Here is a 20273-nt window from a genome sequence, read left to right as displayed (position 1 = left end):
AAGAAATTATACTGTTTTGGTTGTTTCTCAATAGATATTCACGAAATTTGTAGATATTGTATAGTTCTTGACAGTACACACTAATGAATGACAGATATTAACTGACATTCCGACGAGAGTTCCAGTTGATCCGATCAATGGAACAGCCTGCTCGTGAGATTAACGTGCAAGAGGCTGAGCATTCCACAGACCGCGTACCCTCAATGTAGTAGTTCTCAAGGAGATTCAGCGTGACAAAGAACATGACAAGGCTAGCTCTTTGACATACAGGTACAGCCCATTTTTACCAGTTGAGTGGACGAGAGCAGGGTGAAATAATGTCCCACTGAGAATGGAACTGATGACCGTTAGACCGTGTGCCGAATACTCTAACACCATTAAGCAACGCGCCTTCACGACTTAGATACTATGAGGATGTTGACAGTGGATATTCTAGAAAGACGTAGATATTATGTAACTGTTTTCTTTTTCGGAAGGCAATTGACACTCTGTTTCATTTGGTGTTGTTTAGTTTCTTGTCAGCCTTGATAGAAAAGCACTATGACAAACATGTTCCAGTCATTCCTCTACTGTTAAATTTTCCAAATAGATTGTATTAGGACCTTGTTATCCAACGTGTCATTCCATTTTCGAATACATTAAGGCATATGGCAGACATTTAATTGCTCTCGTTTCGTAGCATCTCGAGTGTCCCCGAAGAGATGCCTTTACTGTATCTTTCATTAACATTATGAGCCATATTTAATGCCAAAGTGATGTTGCTTTATGGAGGCGCATGGCTTAGTGGTTAGGATGTTTGACTCATGGTCATAAGATTGAGGTTTCGATTCATGGACTGGGTAATGTATTGTGTTCTTAAACAAAACGTCTAGCGAGGAATTTACACAGCAGAGAAACCAGGAAACTGGTTCTATGCTCTTTACAGAGTAATGTGAACTAACCATCCAAGCAAGCCACCAACCTAATTTTGCTTTGGCATTCAATTACAAGAATTTCGTGTTGCACAAAATTTGTACATTTATTTCAAGACATAATTTTGAGTTCTTTGATCACTTTTTATTATCAGTATCTTCCGTCTTAGACGGGATTTCAGAATTTTCTTTCTACGTTTACTTTCTGTTTTTATTCTTCAACATTTTCCAAATGATGCCATACTTTAATAACCTTAAGGTCTTGATTTCTTTACCTTATAATAATAATTACAGTAGTTATTGATTCCAACTCGCTGCTCCGATAAGACTGACTTTGGCAAAAAGTCGAGATTTTGGAGCTAAAATGCCCAAAGAAAATATAAGATCCTGATAACCAAAGAATTGCGACTTCGTTCTAATTGAGTTTTCATTTGGTATTGGTGCAGTCGGTGTCACGTATGTTATCTTATTCATTCTGAATAAACTTCCGGTAGAGTAGGTTTGGCAATTACAGTATAGATTATATGTAATATATTTAATATATATATATATATATATATATATATATATACATACACACACACACATACATCTACATACATACATATATATATATATATATATATATATATATATATATATATATATATATATATATATATATATATATATATATATATACATATATATACATATATATACATATATACATATATATATATACGTGTATATATATACATATATACATACACATATACGTATATATATATATATATATACATATGCATATATATACATGTATATATGCATACACGTATATATGTATATGTGTGTATTGACACGCACATACGCACATATATGTTTATACACTGACAAACATTTATATGCAGGCTGATTCATTCTGCACAAGAGTAAATATTTATCGTTGATTTAAGATAAAAAAAAAACTATTTCTTACACCATATTGACGCAAAGTTATATATATATATATATATATATATATATATATATATATATATATATATATATGCGCGCGCGTACGTATGTATGTGTGCATATATTTAGGTGTATATGTATTCTCGAACAGATTAATTAAATCATATTCTTTGTTTCCGTGTGTTTATATGCCAGCATCTGTTTGTCTGTATTCGTTTCTCTCTCTATTTTTTCAAGAAAATCTCATTAGTTATATTGCATCTGAGATTTTATCAAGTAAAAGACAGGTATACGATTCCAGTAAATATGGTTGGAATCAAATGGAATTTTCTATAATTAAGCAAATGCAATTAGTAATTGGTAATTAGTTATATGTGTGGTGTTCTCATTTGTTTTCAACATTTGCCGTTATCTTTTATGATGGTAGATGAGAGTTTGGTTTATGATGCCGCGTAGAAGGCACTTGTTTCTTTTGACAATAACAATGGCTGGTTTACTGTCCGCTTTTTAGTGTGAGGAAGTGTTCAACTAATTAAACATATTCGTTTATATTTTTATCCGTGAATAATTTTGCTATATTTGAATATTTTGTAGAAACATGATAACAAAACTGATGAAATTTCCAAAAACATTTTGAATCTGACAATATATCAAATTTACTCTCAAGAATGTAGAGACAAAAAGTGCTTATCCTAGAATGTGCTTATCCTAGAATGTGCTTATCCTAGAATGTGCTTATCCCCGTTCTAAAGGGGAAACAGTCACATGTTTAATCTCACCTAAATATTTACTGTCTTCTTGTTGGAACGTTGTATGTCGCAGTTATAATCATCATCATCATCATCATCATCATCATCATCATCATCATCATCATCATCATCATCATCATCATCATTACCATTTTATCATCTTTGCTCAACATTCGATGCAATACCAAATAGGTTCATACATTCCATAATCCAAGAATGTGGGATCATATCATACGCCTTACGATAATCGATCTATGACATGGATAAGATAGTTTTCCTCCTCTTGCTGTCTCTAAGTACAGTTTTGTTTACCAGAAGTTGATCCTTGAACCTCTGCACTTACGATTGTAACCCTTCTGCTCATGTGGTAGGACTCCATTTTTTCTACCTAGTCTTAGGTGTACCTGTTGAAAACGACTTCACCTAGCAAATTATCTGATTTGCTATACTAAGGTCAGAAACCAATTTGGTCCAGGAGAAGAGATGGTAAAAGTCTTTATTTTTTCATTTCGTTCCTTTCGAGATTTTATCCCTAATTTTGTGGTTCTAGAACCTAGCTGTTCTTTCTAGCGTAAGGGATCCCATGAGCGGATTCTTCTTATGCATTTAAATATACACTGTACCTTATGAGTAATTCATAGTCTTTGGACTAAACTTTTATACGCTAGGCCACTTGGAAGTGAAAATTTTTATAAATTTCCATTTCCCTTTGATATGATTGAGTATATATATGTATATATATATATATATATATATATATATATATATATATATATATGTATATGTGGGTATATATATATATATATATATATATATATATATATATATATATATATATATATATATATATATATATATATATGTACATATATATATATATATATATATATATATATATATATATATATATATATATATGTGTGTATATATATATATATATATATATATATATATATATATATATATATATATATATATATATATATACATATATATATATATACATACATACATACATAGACATATACATATTTCATGCGTTGCCTTCCAGTATTTATGTTATCACATCTAGTGGTGGAACGACGGGTATAGTCATTTTTCGTGTGTTTTTTGGGAAGGGTGGATTCATATTTTGCTTACATATAAATATAAACATACGATATGTCTACAGTTGAGGGTTTGAGAGTATGGTCCACATTTCAGAGGTGAAAGTTTATATTAATAATTATGATAGCGGCTGGTACTGAAGATAATAAAGCTCCAGGTAGTGACCAAAATACTGTATTAGTTTCCGTTATTTTTCCGATCTACACACACACACACACACACACACATGCACGCACACACATATATATAGGTTATGTTTAAAGTTAAAGTTTAGATAGGAGACTTTAAAGTGTAGTATCCAAACCTTGATTTGGGTATGTCCCTAGCAGTGCGCCTTGAGAGCACGTTCATCAAATACGCCTACAATGCGTTGTCTGCGGTACTGCAGTTTCGTTGCAAGATCTGCATAAGGAATTCCTCGGTGCGCGTTTAATATATTTTAAATAATTGATAAGGAAGACAGAATGTACTGTAAGCTCTATTTAGTACAACGATCGTTTCGGCTTATATCTGCACTGCTCCTTAGTGGGTGGGGAACGATATATGGGAATCGAATGCACCCCACCGTGCAGAAGAAACCGCATCAGGTTGCATAATACGTTTCAGTGTTATAACATGTACATTTCGCTATTGTCTGTGACAGGATGGTGTTGGTATGATGCGTGTGTTCATGGATTTGTAAACTATTGGGTTGTCCGGAAAGTTCGTGCCGATTTTTAAAGAAAAGAAAAAGGTCAATAAATACTTGCCATTACATTTTTAATCAACCAAATATGAACCATTTTGTTGCACAATGCGTCTCCATCTTTCCTTTAACTTAAAAATACCGTCTTCTCAGAATTGAGGTGGTTTCATGGCAAATAAGTCGAAAGGTAAGCTACTACAAATCGGCACGAACTTTCCGGACAACCCAATACTATAAACTACAACACAAATGGTTTTGTGAACTACTATAAACGCACGCTTCATGCCAACACCTTCCTGCCACAAACAGTAGTGAAATGTACATGTTATAACACTGTAACGTATTATGCAACCTGATGAGGATTCTTCTGAACTGTGGAGTGCATTCGATTTCGTTATATCGTCCACACCCAGTAGGGAGCAGTGCAGATGCTATTATCACCGGCGTAGTGCTAACACACGAGACCCTCAGTCCTCGAGTCACTGTATTGCTTCTGCTAAATAATATGTATGCATAACTAGACATATATAGGTATATAAATGTATGAGTGTGATTTCCGTGAAATGTTTGATTGCAATTTTGATTGTAGAGAAGTAATGAATATAAGAGAAATTATAAAGTGCGATTTTGGTAGGAATTTAAAGCATTACTTCTATGGTTTTTTTAACGGCTTCAATTCATTAATTCAGAGCGAGATTTTCATTAAAGATATCTTTTATTTTATATTTGAAGTTCTTCTTAATGTCTGTTGATATGTGTAAAAAAATGCGCGATTTATTGTACTGTTATTCTAGGGAACGGCAGCGTTGCAGTTCCATAAACTGTGTTGTTTTTGCTGGCTGGGAAATGTTTGTCTTTTTCGTAAGAGTGGTTTTGTGAGAGAATTACTAAAGACAAAGTGTTATATTGATCATTTATTATGATGGAGAAAAATTAATGAACATACATTTTCCAACATCCATTATTTTGTCATTTTATTCATAACATTTGTTTAAAATTTATCCAACATGCTTCCTCTTCCTTCTGTTTCTGTTGAAGCGAAGAAATAAATTATTCCTTGCATTGTGATTCTGTCACGTTTCAAGACATGTTATTGATTGGCAGTCTTAATGCATACAAATCATTACCGAGTAATAGAAATGCATTGCTGCTATTTACAAGGTTTTAAAATCAAATAATTCGGCTTATTGTGAAGAAAAGCACTTGTAGGTAATCTTTAAATTTCGTGACTTCTAATAATTATTGTAAATACATAAATGCTCTCAGACGGGAACATCTGCATTTACGAAGACTATTTCACAAAACGTTATTACACTTCAATATTTCTTGGAAATAAATACTTATTGGAAACAGCATTCCGCTCCATGTTCGATTAAGTATGAATAGGGAGTTGAGTGTGAATAGCATTTAAATACTCATTCGGTTGCGCGTTCACGGTCATTGTTTTTAATGCGGACGGGAAGGGAAGTAGATTATGATTAGATAATTACTTACGGAATGAAAGATTTGCCGACTCGATCGATTTGAAAAACTGCTGGATTACCAATTTAAAGGTCGTTGGTTCGTATCCCATCATCGGCACAGCGACGAATCATTTGCAATGACATTTTATTCTGCGATCTCTCAACTGTAAATAGGTGATATAAACAACGAAAAGATAATAAAACTGCATTGTAGTCGTGCTGATTATGGGTTCACTTCGAGGTGAGGACCATGACAGAATTCTTTGTGTATTGGCCCTGCTTTTATAGTTTATCGCCATCACAACAATACAAAACAAATACAAAAGCAAAATGAAATCTCAATGAATCAAGCTGGAATAACCGCCAAGAGTTTAGGCTGATTGAACAATGGCCAAAAAATTCCATTATTTTGTGACTTTTCTATCATTTACAGACCACAATTCGATAGTTAAATTCTATGACTCGGAAACGAAATTGCCAAATTTTCCTGTTTGTGATGAGTCGTCACCGTCTTAACATTAAAATATATTTCAGAAGCGAGAACTCGTCCATTCTTTTTAATGTATCAGGCTTTTCTGTGAATATCCATAGATGTTTGATAATATCTTGATGAATGGTGTCTGTAACCGAAATTCAACTTCCGGTTCTTGCAACACATTCTGTTTCCATTTCACTTACAAAGCTGAACCACTCCATTGATTTAAAAAGTTAAGATCTGACGTGAAATTCGAGTTAAACCTGTTCATGTTATTCATTCTATAACACTTTAAATGTTCTTCGAATTAAAAAAATGTAATTCATATAAAAGTACTTGATGGTCGTCTCTGTCAAGTCCGAGAAAGACGATTCCTCAATTTTTTGCTAAACAACCTGCACAGACGATTAGTTTACAGCGATCAAATGCTTACATCAGCTCACCCCCTCCATCAAAGCCACATCGTCTGAACAGGTGCACGATGTGCCTCACGCCATCTGACGAAGTGACCATAAAACAACATGAGATAAAATGTTTCGTTCATGAACGTAAAGGTCCTGAAATCGAAAAAAGTTCACCAAAAAAAAACAATGTCTATTTGTCAAACAAGCGAATACATTTTCTTCCATCCACGGAAATTTACAACAAATAAAATAGAGACGTTGTGGTTGCAGGCTGAACAACAGAGATACAATATAAAAGGCGGCGAGCTGGCAGAAACGTTAGCACGCTGGTCGAACTGCTTAGCAGTATTTCATCTGCCGCTACGTTCTGAGTTCAAATTCTGCTGTGATCGACTTTGCCTTTCATCCTTTCGGGTCGATAAATTAAGCACCAGTTGCGTACTGGGATCGATCTAATCGACTGGCTCCCCCTCCCCCTCCCATAAAATCTCGGGCCTTGTGCCTAGATTAGAAAGGTATACAAATACAATATAAATGGCTATTCATAATCAACAATTGGTTGTTCGACATCAATATTTGTGGCTGAGTATACTCAGTCGTACCAATCCAATACATGGATCCTTTTCCTGTCATATAGACTAATTGTTCCGGTTTCTCGGTTTTCGTGGCACATACGTTCTCTCTGGATGAGGTGCAGATCCGTCGCAGGATTACTCATTTTTGCCAGTTAAGCAAACTGGAGCAACGTGAAATGAAGTGTTTTTATCAAGAACATAACGCATCGCCCGGTCCAGGAATGGAAACCACAATCTTACGATCATGAGTCCAACAGTTTAAGTCACGTCCCTCCACAATCCAATATATTACTGGTAATTATTTTATTCACTTCGACAGGATTTGAACGTAGAACTTGAATTCGAACTCAGAACGGAAAGACAGACGAAATGCCGCTAAGCATTTCGCCCGGCGTGCTAATGTTTCTGCCAGCCCGCCGCCTTTTATATTTATTTCTTTATTGTCTACAAGGGGCTAACCATAGAGGGGGGGGGGGGGACAAACAAGGACAGACACCGACACCAGTGCGTAACTAGTATTTATTTAATCGACCCCGAAAGGATGAAAGGCAAAGTCGACCTCGGCGGAATTTGAACTCAGAACGTAAAGACAGACGAAATGCCGCTAAGCGTTTCACCCGGCGTGCTAACGTTTCTGCCAGCTCACCGCCTATTGTATTGTATTTATATTGTTCAGCCTGCAAATACAACGTCTTTATTTTATTTGTTGTAAATTTCCGTTGATGGAAGAAAATGTATTCGCTTGTTTGACGAGGTTCTATTAATTTTACGATCTAATCTACTACACTTGGACTCGATAATCATCAATAGTTTTCTAAGTTAAAATGTGTGTTCGTATTTTAATTTTTCATTTTTCCAAATGAAGTAAAAGTTTTGGTGCGAGCAGAAATGATAAATTTATTATGTTCAATAACATGAAGTCGCACCAAACCTGGAATCCGAAGCCGAACGGAAGATATCTTCGCATAATTGTTGCCAATCTATCAAACACGAAAGATAGGATTAAATAGTAAATAACTGAGTTATATTTGACGGTTGTGGATGTCTCCATCATAATCGCTACATTCTCCGTCATCTTAAATCGCTTCCAGAAAAGATAACTAAATCTGGGCAGCTCACTAAATCTCAGCTACTCTTTGGCTCAAATGATCGTCTGCATTATTGCAAGCATTGATAGAATGCTACCATAGAATGGATTGGCCGTCATAGCTCTGTATTATCAGCATCAACATTTTTACTTGTTTCCCCACCGGCCTCCCTGGCTAGATTTCGAATGTTTTCCCATCGTAAATAATCGATTAAATAAATATCAGTAATGCTGGAATCATATCATTTTCCTGGCAAATCAAGAAATGCTTATGTTACGTAATCTACTGGAAATTGGTTGGTAAAATTTGGTTTCAAAATAATTTGGAGGCAAAACAATACTGGCAGATATTTCAACATCATCGTCAACGTCGTCATCACCATCATCATCATCATCATCATCATTTTCGTCGTTGTCGCTATCCTCTTCTCATCGTCATCATCGTTATCGTCGTCATCATCATCATTACTCACCTCACTCATCAATCATGATCGTGAAATCGCAACCAGTGCAACAATACCAATGCGCTGAAAAGAAGAAGAATGCGACTGTAATATTATTATGAGAAGAAATTAATATTTGCCTCTCACTGTTCTACGAAAGTGGAATATTTTAGAGAAAAATAACCATCAACCGAAGGATTAGGAAAAATATCAGTTTCCAAGATAAACATGGAAATATTTCAAACGTTATCGAAGTTTTTGTTTTTTTTTGAGTCACATTCAATATAAAATATTGAAATCATTCTTCAACTAATGGGATTTAAATATATTCAATTACAGTTTTGTGGCTAATTAAATTTATCAAATTAGAAAGAAAGCAATACTGGGAAGAAAAAGTCTGTTTAAAGTTATGTGATGGAAACAAGTGATGCTGGTCCTCTCCTTATTTCGTTATCGCCCACAAGGGGCTAAATTTAGAGGGGACAAACAAGGACAGACAAAGGGATTAAGTCGATTACACTGACCCCCCCCCCCCAGTGCGTAACTGGTACTTGTTTTATCGACCCCGAAAGGATGAAAGGCAAAGTCGACCTCCGCGGAATTCGAACTCAGAACGTGATGACAGACTGGCTGACAATACTGCCAGTTCACTGCCTTAAAAATAATAATAAGAAGAATAATAAGGCCTGGACCTTGTGGGAGAGTTACAATCGATCACATCGACCTCAGTACTCAACTGGTACTTAGTTTATCAACCCCGAAAGGATGAAAGGTAAAGTCGACCTCGACGGAATTTGAACTCAGAAAGTAACAGCAGACGAAATACCGCTAAACATTTCACCCGGCGTGCTAACGTTTCTGCCAGCTCGCCGCCTTTGTTGGTCCTCTTCTCTCAAGTCCAGTGATTTTCAACCATTTCTTTAAACCTGTGGACCCTATCAATTCCTATTTTATTTAGATGGATCCTCATAACCGTTTCATGTTTATTCTTTTACTTGTTTCAGTCATGTGACTGAGGCTATTCTGGAGTACCACCTTTTAGTCGAACAAAAGACTTATACTTTTTTTAACGCCCGGTACTTATTCTATCGGTTTCTTTGCCGAACCGCTAAGTTACGGGAACATAAGCAGACTAACACAGACACAAATATACACACACATAGATAAATATACATACATACATACATATATATATATATATATATATATATATATATATATACGACAGGCTTCTTTCAGTTTCTGTATTACCAAATCCACTCATAAGGCTTTGGTCGACCCGAGGCAATAGTAGAAGACACTTACCGAAGGTGCCACGCAGTGAGTCTGAACCCGGAACCATGTGGTTGGGAAACAAGCTTCTTACCACACAGCTACGCCTGCACCTATGCATAAAAACAGTGTTAAAATATTTTGTGGGTTGTAGAAGTATGACCAATTTATTGCAGGTAAATTTTAACAAAATCTTATACGGACTCCTAAGAGTTATATCGACCCCGACTGAGAACCACTGATCTAGGCCAACATGACATCAAGAAATACCAAGTTTTCATAAAAGGTGAAAGAAGATGGAAACATTCTCTGGTATTTGTAAAAGACAGACGCCTTTGTCTATCATAAATTAGATGTTGATGCCAAATAGAAAGTTTCTGTATATGTTAATGAAAGTTTTGCATCGACGAGAGGACAGCAGGACTTGGTAAGAAATATCCCGATCGGTTACATATTGTTTTGAAAATTACAATAATTCCCAAAATCTCTGTTATCATACTACTACTACTACTACTACTACTACTACTACTACTACTACTACTACTACTACTACTACTACCACTGCTGCTGCAATTGGTGGGGGCTTCGAAAGGGGTCTCAGGGAGTAGCGTCCCTGCCTTCCTGAGCTAGTTTTCCACCACATTTCTTAAAAATCGTGGTAGAGACCTTGGTCACAGGACCACTTATGTCTAGAAACTGAGGTTGGGGGTAAACAAGGGTATGATCCTCGTAGAAAATCCAGCTCCAAAAAGGCCTCATGATAGCAAAGGAGAATGGGCACCAGCCAGTCCAAAGGTTGTGGTGGACTGCATCTGCCTACCTCGGTTACTATGGCATTGATGTAGATCCGGCCACCCCCGTTAACGGGATGATAATGATGATGAAGATTATGCAGGGAAAATTAAATATGCACTAAATCCAGTCTGGATTTGTCGTAAGCATATATTCTTAAGAATGAATAGTTACCGGGTTTCATCAAACTGTGTACAAAACCTGTTTTAACAATGAATACTTCTTTGCTTTTATACAGATATTGTGAGCACTGTTTGTCTATCATATCAAGAAACATTAAAATAGGATCGTCTTGTTAAAAAACATCGAAAATTACTAGAAAAAAGTTCGGAAGATTCTTAAAACAAACCAGAATTGAGGTTACGAGATTGAAACAATCAATACGTGTGTCCCTAGTCAGTGCCGAGACATTTTGCTTCTTATTTGAAGTGGACAAAGTAGAACGACAGGAATTGGTAGAAGGAAACTGCTTTTAATGTAGTAGGTACATTATTACAGATTTGATTTCATGATCGCTCACAAATATACAGCAAGACCGATAAAGGTGTTTGGCCTGTCACATAGAGCAGGGTACTTACAAGTCTGTGACCTGCCACACACACACGTATATATATCTTTACTGGCACTCCGTCGCTTACGACGACAAGGGCTCCAAGTTGATCCGATTGTGAAATTAATGTGCAAGCGGTTGAGTGCTCCACAGACGCGTACCTTTAACGTAGCTCTCAGGAAGATTCAGAATGACACACAGAATGGAAAGACTAGCCCTTTGAAATATAGGTACAACTCATTTTTGGCATATATATATATATATATATATATATATATGTATATATATATATATATATATATATATATATATATATATATATATATATAACATGGTATAATTATAGACAGGGCAAATTTTTAGCCATTTTTCTGTAGACCGAAAAAAATGATGAACAACCTTAATCGATTTTCGAATCTTATTGTGTTCTCATTAGAGGCGTCCACATCATTCTGGCAGTCTCCGGAGAAACAAGCAGCCAAACTGTTTATGTACTCAACAAATGCAGCAGTTACTCTATAAAAGAGTCCCTAATTTTCATACCGAAAGTGTTTAAAACCCTATAAATACCAGCGGCCTGAGAACGGAGATATTAGTCCGCACAGTATCAACGTATGATATAATAAATATGTAACATATAGTATAGTTATATACATATATATATATACACATACAGTTGCTTTGGGATTTAAATCACAAGTTTTTCTAGAACTATTGGGCAATATGTGAAAGCCTGGTTCTTACGTGTGAAAGGCCACTTTCTTCTCACAGAGTTCAACATTTCTCATGGCACCAACAGACAAAATGGAAAAAGCGTTGCCTCCGAGGATAGCGAGGGAAAGGCGCTGAAATCTTATGGCTACATCCAACATTTTATAGTTTGTTCATCAACCCTTTTGATAACAACCTGCTACATAACCCTTGGTTCTCTGGTACGAACTTTCTATTTTAATATAAATAGTAATAAAAATAATAATCAATAGATGGAATTTATGCAAATTTTAAATGCATCGCTACGAGCGTTTCCGCAAGTCACATGTTTCTTTCGATCAAAGTCCGCATTCTTGCGATGATTACAGTACAGTTCGTAGTATCCATGGAAACCAGATGAATCCTGAACTAAGACCCACCCGATGTCCATAGATATTACTGATTGTACTGTGATCATCTCAGAAATGTGGACTACGATCGTAAGAAACATGTGATTTGGGGAAACACGCGTAACAATGCATTAAAATATTCATAAATTCCACCTATGTATTATTATTTTTATTATTAGGTGTGTGTGTGCGCGTGTGTAAATGGAAGCCGCGGGCGCGAGCCAGGGTGAAGCCGACCGTAGGTGCAGATTTCGGTGGTAGTAGTAAACATATTTGTGTGTGTGTATGTGTGTGTGTGTGTGTGTGTATGTGTGTGTGTGTGTGTGTGCGTGTGTGCGTGTGTGTGAGTATAAAAACAGAATCATTACAAGTGTTACGTTATGATGTTTTTGTCACAAGAAAATTTCGTAAACGAGAAAATTGTAGAGATACCATAAAACCCATTCGTTTGTTCTATTCATTGTATTATGCTAGGATTAAAGTTTCATTTGAATTTAGATGTTCCCGGATTTACGGAATACCAAAACAGCAATAAACTTCACTTCACTGATGATTACTTCGCTATTTCAATTGATTGATTTCCTCATGATTTCTGTCATTTTGTCTGACCACCGTACTTGGTGTATTTCATTTTTGCTGTCTAGACGTATTCAAAAAATCTTTGTCAAAGTGATATATATATATATATATATATATATATATATATATATATATATATATATATATATATATATATATATATATATATATATATTAATTGATAAATTAGTATATATATATATCTTAATTGATAAATATACATATATATATATATATATATATATATATATATATGTATATACACACACATATATACATACATATATATACATACAAGCATACGTACAGATGTATATATATATATATATGCATGCATATATATATATATATATATATATATATATATATATATATACATATATATATGTATATCGACATATATATATATATGTATATATATATATATGTATATGTATATATATATATATATATATATATATATATATATATATATATATATATATATATATATATATATGTATGTATTTATACATACGTACACACACACACCTTAGATTACAATATTTGAATGTCCTTATAAAATATAAGGACAAAGAAAACTTATAAAAATCAAAGGCAAAAGAACATCTCAAACAGATTGCTCTTGTATCAGAAATGTTGTTTATTTTAACTAATTCATAATTAACAATACTGAATTATTTATATCGATTTAAAATAATAATATTTTCCTGTATGGCTTCTATTCAAATCTGAAAAATATATTTGCAATTAAGATTCTTCTTTTATAATAAGGGGAAAAAATATATTTATTGAGATGCATAATTAACCAACAATTGTTCGGACTTAAGTATGAAACAAAATGATAAGATTGGGAGAGATTTAAAAGGATTTAATTTGTAGAAAAACAATCTTTTGGGGGAACAATATCAGGAAGAAAGATATTTTCTGAAAAGAACCAATTTTGAAGATAACTGAGAACAATAGGGAACAATAGAAACAAGAGAAAAAAGATTTTGAAAAAAAATATCGTATCTTTGTTTAATAATAGCCGATATATAGGTTGGTTGGTTGAATGCTCCTGTCACACTTCAAACATACACACACACACACACACACACATACAGACACAGACAAAGACACACACACACACACACACACACACACACACATACAGTCACAGACATAGACACCTTGCACACACATATAGACACAGACACACTTTTTGATTCTTTTATTCTTTTTATCTTGTTGTAGCCATGCGGCTGCGACCGACTACACGTAGTGATGGTGATAAACAATCACCTTGGAATATATCACGTCTGATGTTCACTTTCATCTGTCTTTGTTTTCCTCCAATCAATTCAGTATTCCGATGTTTCATACTTTCATTAAGCATTTTCTCCATATTTTCTGCTGCTCAAAACATGCTCATTGTTTTAACTATCCAACTGCGCACTATCATGTCATCTGCTCTTTTGTAATGCAACCATGTCACATCCAGTCCCGTCAATCTGCGTCTGTAATTTCTAATTATCATCTTATCAACAAACAATTGGTCTCTAGTTGCTCTTCTTTGCTTCCTGCAACCCTTCTCTCCCACTCGAACTAAATTGTTACTTTCCTGATGATAGTATAACTTTTCCACTTGGACACCCGTCATAAGCTTCAAAGTAAGCCTGGTATGGCTCGAGAAGGACACATTTATTATTATTATTCATTGGGGAATGGATATGGTCAAATAAATCATCGTCTGTTCATGGATGATTTAAAGCTTTATGGGGAAAAGGAGAGGCAGCCACAAAATCTTGTACAGACTGTTTGCATTTTGTTAAATAATATAGGAATGGAATTCGGGTTTAAAAAGTGCGCTATTTTGATAATGAAGCGGAGATTTGAAGGAAGCCAGGGAATTGAAATGCTATTATTATTCTGAAAGAATGACTCGGAAAATTAGTTAAAAGTAATGTTTAAGAAAATTTTAGTTTATATTTATATAAAATATGAATGAAATTTTAACCATGAAATTTAAGAAGACAATGCAATAAATAATGAAAACAAACCAAAGCACTGAAAAACTTATTCAATTCCTATCGGTTGAATTCTTTGGAAAGCCAAAGATACCTTGCGAAATATTCTTTATTCTATCTACTGAATCTTATGTTAGCTATAATTGACTAATTCCGTAATTTCTGAGAATTTTTCCAATTCATTTAAAACCAGTTCTATATTTCTGAAAAAATAAAAGTTGTTTCATCATATTTTAAGGAATGGTATTTATTTTGGGAATTCAATTATCTATGAGAGACCATTATTTTCACAAAGAAAACATTTATATTTGCAGTTTAGAAATACGATGAACGATAATGGTAGTTTCAAACGAGGAATTTTGTGTTTATTCGTCTAATTAAAAAAAAAAAAAAAAAGGGAAAAACAAAAACATCTGACTTAAAATAAAATCGCTTCGCAACTGCATGATTTCGTGTTCACTTCCAGTGCACACGTCACCTTGGGCGGATGTCTTCCACTATAGTTCCGCACCAATTACTGCCTCGAAAGGGAATTTAGTAGACAGAGACTGTCAACGTGCTCACGCAAATACACCACACACACACACACACACACACACACACACACACACACAAACACCACACAAACACACACACACACACACACATACACACACACACACACAGATACACACACACGCATATATTCTTTTATTCTTTTACTTGTTTCAGTCATTTGACTGCGGCCATGCTGGAGCACCACCTTAAGTGGAACAAATAGACACCAGGACTTATTCTTTGTAAGCCTAGTACTTATTCTATCGGTCCCTTTTGCCGAACCACTAAGTAACACACCAATATCAGTTGTCAAGTGACACACAAATGTATATATACACAACGGGTTTCTTTCAGTTTCCGTCTACCAAATCCACTCACAAGGCTTTGGTCGGTCCGAGGCTATAGTAGAAGACACTTGACCAAGGTGCCACGCAGTGGGACTGAACCCGGAACCATGTGGTTGGTAAGCAAGCTTCTTACCCCACAGCCACGCCTGAGATACGTGTGCGTGTTTGCTTCTACTCGTCGTAAATTGCGTCCCTCTCTACGTTCCTGCAACTAACCGGTTCGGTAAAAGACGAATCGATAGAAAAAGGACCAGGCTTCTGCTAAACCCGTCAAGGCAATACTTTCAGCATGGCCGCACTCCAGTGACTGAAACAAGTAAAAGAATTACAGATCTTGAGTTGGACTTATATGGGGTCTTCTTCCATATTTATGTTTCTCCTCGCAATTCTCGTTGAAGATTTCGGCGAAGTGTCGAACATAAATTTACTTCCAAAATGAAACGGAACGATTCCACAATCAAGGCCTCATGATTCCTTCTTCAGACAGAAGAGAATCCTTTTTATTATAAGCACAAGGCCTGAAGTCTTGGAGAATGGACTAGTCGATTACAACGACCCCAGAATTTCACTGATACTTAATTTTTCGACCCCGAAAGGATGAAAGGCAAAATCGACCTCGGCGCGATTTGAACTGAGACAGGAATTTGAACACAGAAGTATTGTATTTCGTCCAGCGTGCTAACGACTCTGCCATCTCGCCACCTTTGGAAGAATACCTGTAAATATGGTTCTCTATTCTTTTTACTTTATTGGTTTCATGCGACCACGCTGGAGCAACGCCCTCAAAGGATTTCAGTCGTTTGCAAACTGACCATCGGCTTAAGGGGAGATAACTTGGCCGGACACATTTTTATAACGGTTCAAGTCGTGCGCGCACACACACTGCTCACACACGTACACACTCACACATACGCACACACATACACACACATGTAACTGCCCGCTGGAAGGGGTCTCTGAAAATTGTCAGTCATAAGTTATTGGATAATACAATATAAGAATGCTTTTGTCTAGTGCGTCGAACAAAGAAACTGAAACGGATTATGCGGTGCCGAAGAAAACTACACAATTCATAACCATCCTTGCACGTGTGAGTGGAGAGAATTTACACACACGTGCATAGATGCATATACATATCCACACACATACACACACACACGCGCACAAACGCATCTGTTATCTATTATCTATTACTTGTTTCAGCCATTAGACTGCGGCCATGCTGGGGCACCGTTCTCAAGAATTTTTAGTCGACTGAATCGATGACCCCAGTACTTGCTTTATTTCAGCCTGGTACTTATTCTGTCCATTCCTTTTGCCGAACCCCTAAGTTATGGAGATGCAAGTACATTGATACTGTTTGTCAAGTGGTGGTAGTGGAGGGGGGAAACTCAGACACACAGACATACATGCAAATATACACACACACAGACACACACACACATGCGCACACACACATGCGCACACACACATTCACGTACACACATATGCACACGCACACATACACGTACACACACATGCACACACACATTCACACACACACACACAAACACATATACACTCAGGCACACAATTATATACGATGGGATTCTTACAGTTTCCGCCTATCTACCGAATCCACTTACAAGGCTTTAATTGACTCGAGGTTATAGTGGAAGTAACTTACCCAAGTCGCCACAGTAGGATTGAACACGGAACCATATGGTTGGGAAGCAGACTTCTTACCACACAGCCGCATTTGTATATATAATGTATACACACGTATATATATGTATGTATATATCCATTGAAGTAAACCATTAAAACAAATTACATACTTTAGTTATCTAATTGTTATGTTGGTTTTATTAACAACAAATAATTTTAATAAGTCAAAGCAAAACAAAACAAAATAAAAGAAAAAGAATATAAAACAGACAAAAATCGAACAAATATTCTCTGTGAAGATTCCACAAAACATTGATTATATTAGGGTATGCATCGATAATAATAATAATAATGGTGGTAATAATAATAATAATAATAATAATAATAATAATAATAATAATAATAATAATAATAATAATAATAATAATAATAATATTAATATTATAGCGAAACAAAAGTTGGAATAATGTTTCTGTAAATCTAGGGAATGCTATGATTGTATTTATAACGAGAACACTGTGAAGTATTTTATCAACAAATACGAGTCGGGATATAATTATCTGTAAATAAAACAAATCAACTTTGGGAAAATATCATTCTTAACAAATACAATAAATTAATTACCAAGAAATATTATATAAAAATCTATGTATTAAAGAATGGCAATAAAAAAAAAACAATGTTATTATTAATAAATACACAATATAGATAATTTTATTATCCGTATAGAAATTTTTGAAAATTTAATCAGGAACAAATAAAATATTTAGAAATAAAATTATCGGTAAATGCGGTAAGGAAATGTAGTTATGAAGAAACACGCTATATAAAGCAGCTAATTATTCAGATGAACACAATAGAAATGGAATTATCAAGATTCTAACAGATTAATAAAATATATTAAAATAATTATGAATTTATGTATAATGCCTGATATAGAATAATTTATCGAATATAGCGTGTAATCCATTAATCTTGTGGATCGAGCGTTAATACAGGTTAACTACTTCAAATTGGGCAATTTGTCATCCGGCTCCACTGCTGATTTACAATGTAATTGTGTGGGTATGTGTGTGTGTGTGTGTGTGTGTGTGTGTGTGTGTGAGAGAGAGAGAGAGAGAGAGAGAGAGAGAGAGAGAGACTCAGACAGAGAGAGAAAAAGAACGAGAGAAATATAGGGTGGGTGGGGAGAATTGGCGAGTTGTGCAAGAACATGAAACATGATAAATCTTGAAAAATTTACCCTTCCGTTCTAAGATATGTCGCTATATACCTCAATATTCTGAAGGTTGCAGATATCAATACCTACCAATTCTGTTCTGAGAAACGTCGATATGTATCTCAATATTCTGGAGGTTGCAGACTCCAAGATCTACCTATCCTGTTCTAAGATATGTCGCAACGTACCTCAATATTCTGGAAGTTATAAGCACCAAGATTTACCGATTCCGTTTTACGACATATCGCTATGTACCTCAAAATTCTGGAGGTCGCAGACGTCAAGATCTACCAGTTCTGCTTTAGGAGGTTACACATGCCAACGTAAACCAAAACAACTATTTGGCAAAGTGCTTGTTTCTACTTCAAATTATTCATAATATTTCATAGCTGTAAGGTGGCGAGCTGGCAGAATCGTTAGCACGCCGGGCAAAATGCTTAGTGGCATTTCGTCCTTTATGTTCTGAGTTCAAATTTCACCGAGATCTACTTTGCCTTTCATCCTTTCGGGGTCGATAAAATAAGTAATAGTTAAGCCCTGGGGTCGATGAAATCGACTTACACCCTCCCCCCGAAAATTGCTGGCCTTATGCTAAAATTTAAAACCAATATTCCATAGCTGTTTACCTTTTTCTCTAAATTACAACTTGAATTATTCACAGAGTATTGTAAAAGATGGGGATAACATGATGAACAGCAGAATTTGTAGAGATCCGCAGGAAAGAACTTATAACATTCAACTCTAAGTTGTGATATGCAGTCTAAGAATACAATGAACAAGAAACATATTTCCTAATAATTCTTCAATAAATCAGACAACATCCTACCACTATTATTACTGGTACAAATTGTACAGACGATAGAGCTCTTCAAATACTATCAAGTAACTAGACACAACTTCATTTAGTCAATGATGGCAGTAAGACTGAGTTTATAGATTTTCAATTAACCAAAAGAAGACATTAAATGATCAAAGAATGCCAACATGGAATGTGTAAATTACTTCAAATATCTGGGATTATGGATAGAAAGTTCAAAGAGAAATATTGAAGTAAAAGTTGAATTGGTATGGTCAGTAACGAGCAAGATGTCCACAAAATGGGAAACAAATCTGTCTAATGAACTCAAAATATAGTTTTTAAATTTACTATAGACAGCAGATTGATATATGGAAGTGAATGCTGGGTACTTAAGATAGCAATTAGTACCTAAAATTACAACCTGCACAGAGGACCGTACTCCTGACATGTAAATGTGACTCTGGCGTTGGTTCTGTAATTTTTCGATAATTCTTCGTATTGTGTTGGGATGTGCTTCCTGCTACTTCGTCTCCTTAGGTTTGATGGAATATAAAGAGTGAAAGGCAAACTACTTGGAACTCTGGTGG

The sequence above is a fragment of the Octopus bimaculoides genome, chromosome 3, assembly GCF_046866305.1.
Source record: "Octopus bimaculoides isolate indiv1 chromosome 3, ASM4686630v1, whole genome shotgun sequence".
NCBI lineage: Eukaryota > Metazoa > Mollusca > Cephalopoda > Octopoda > Octopodidae > Octopus > Octopus bimaculoides.
This window is presented reverse-complemented; position numbering follows the sequence as displayed.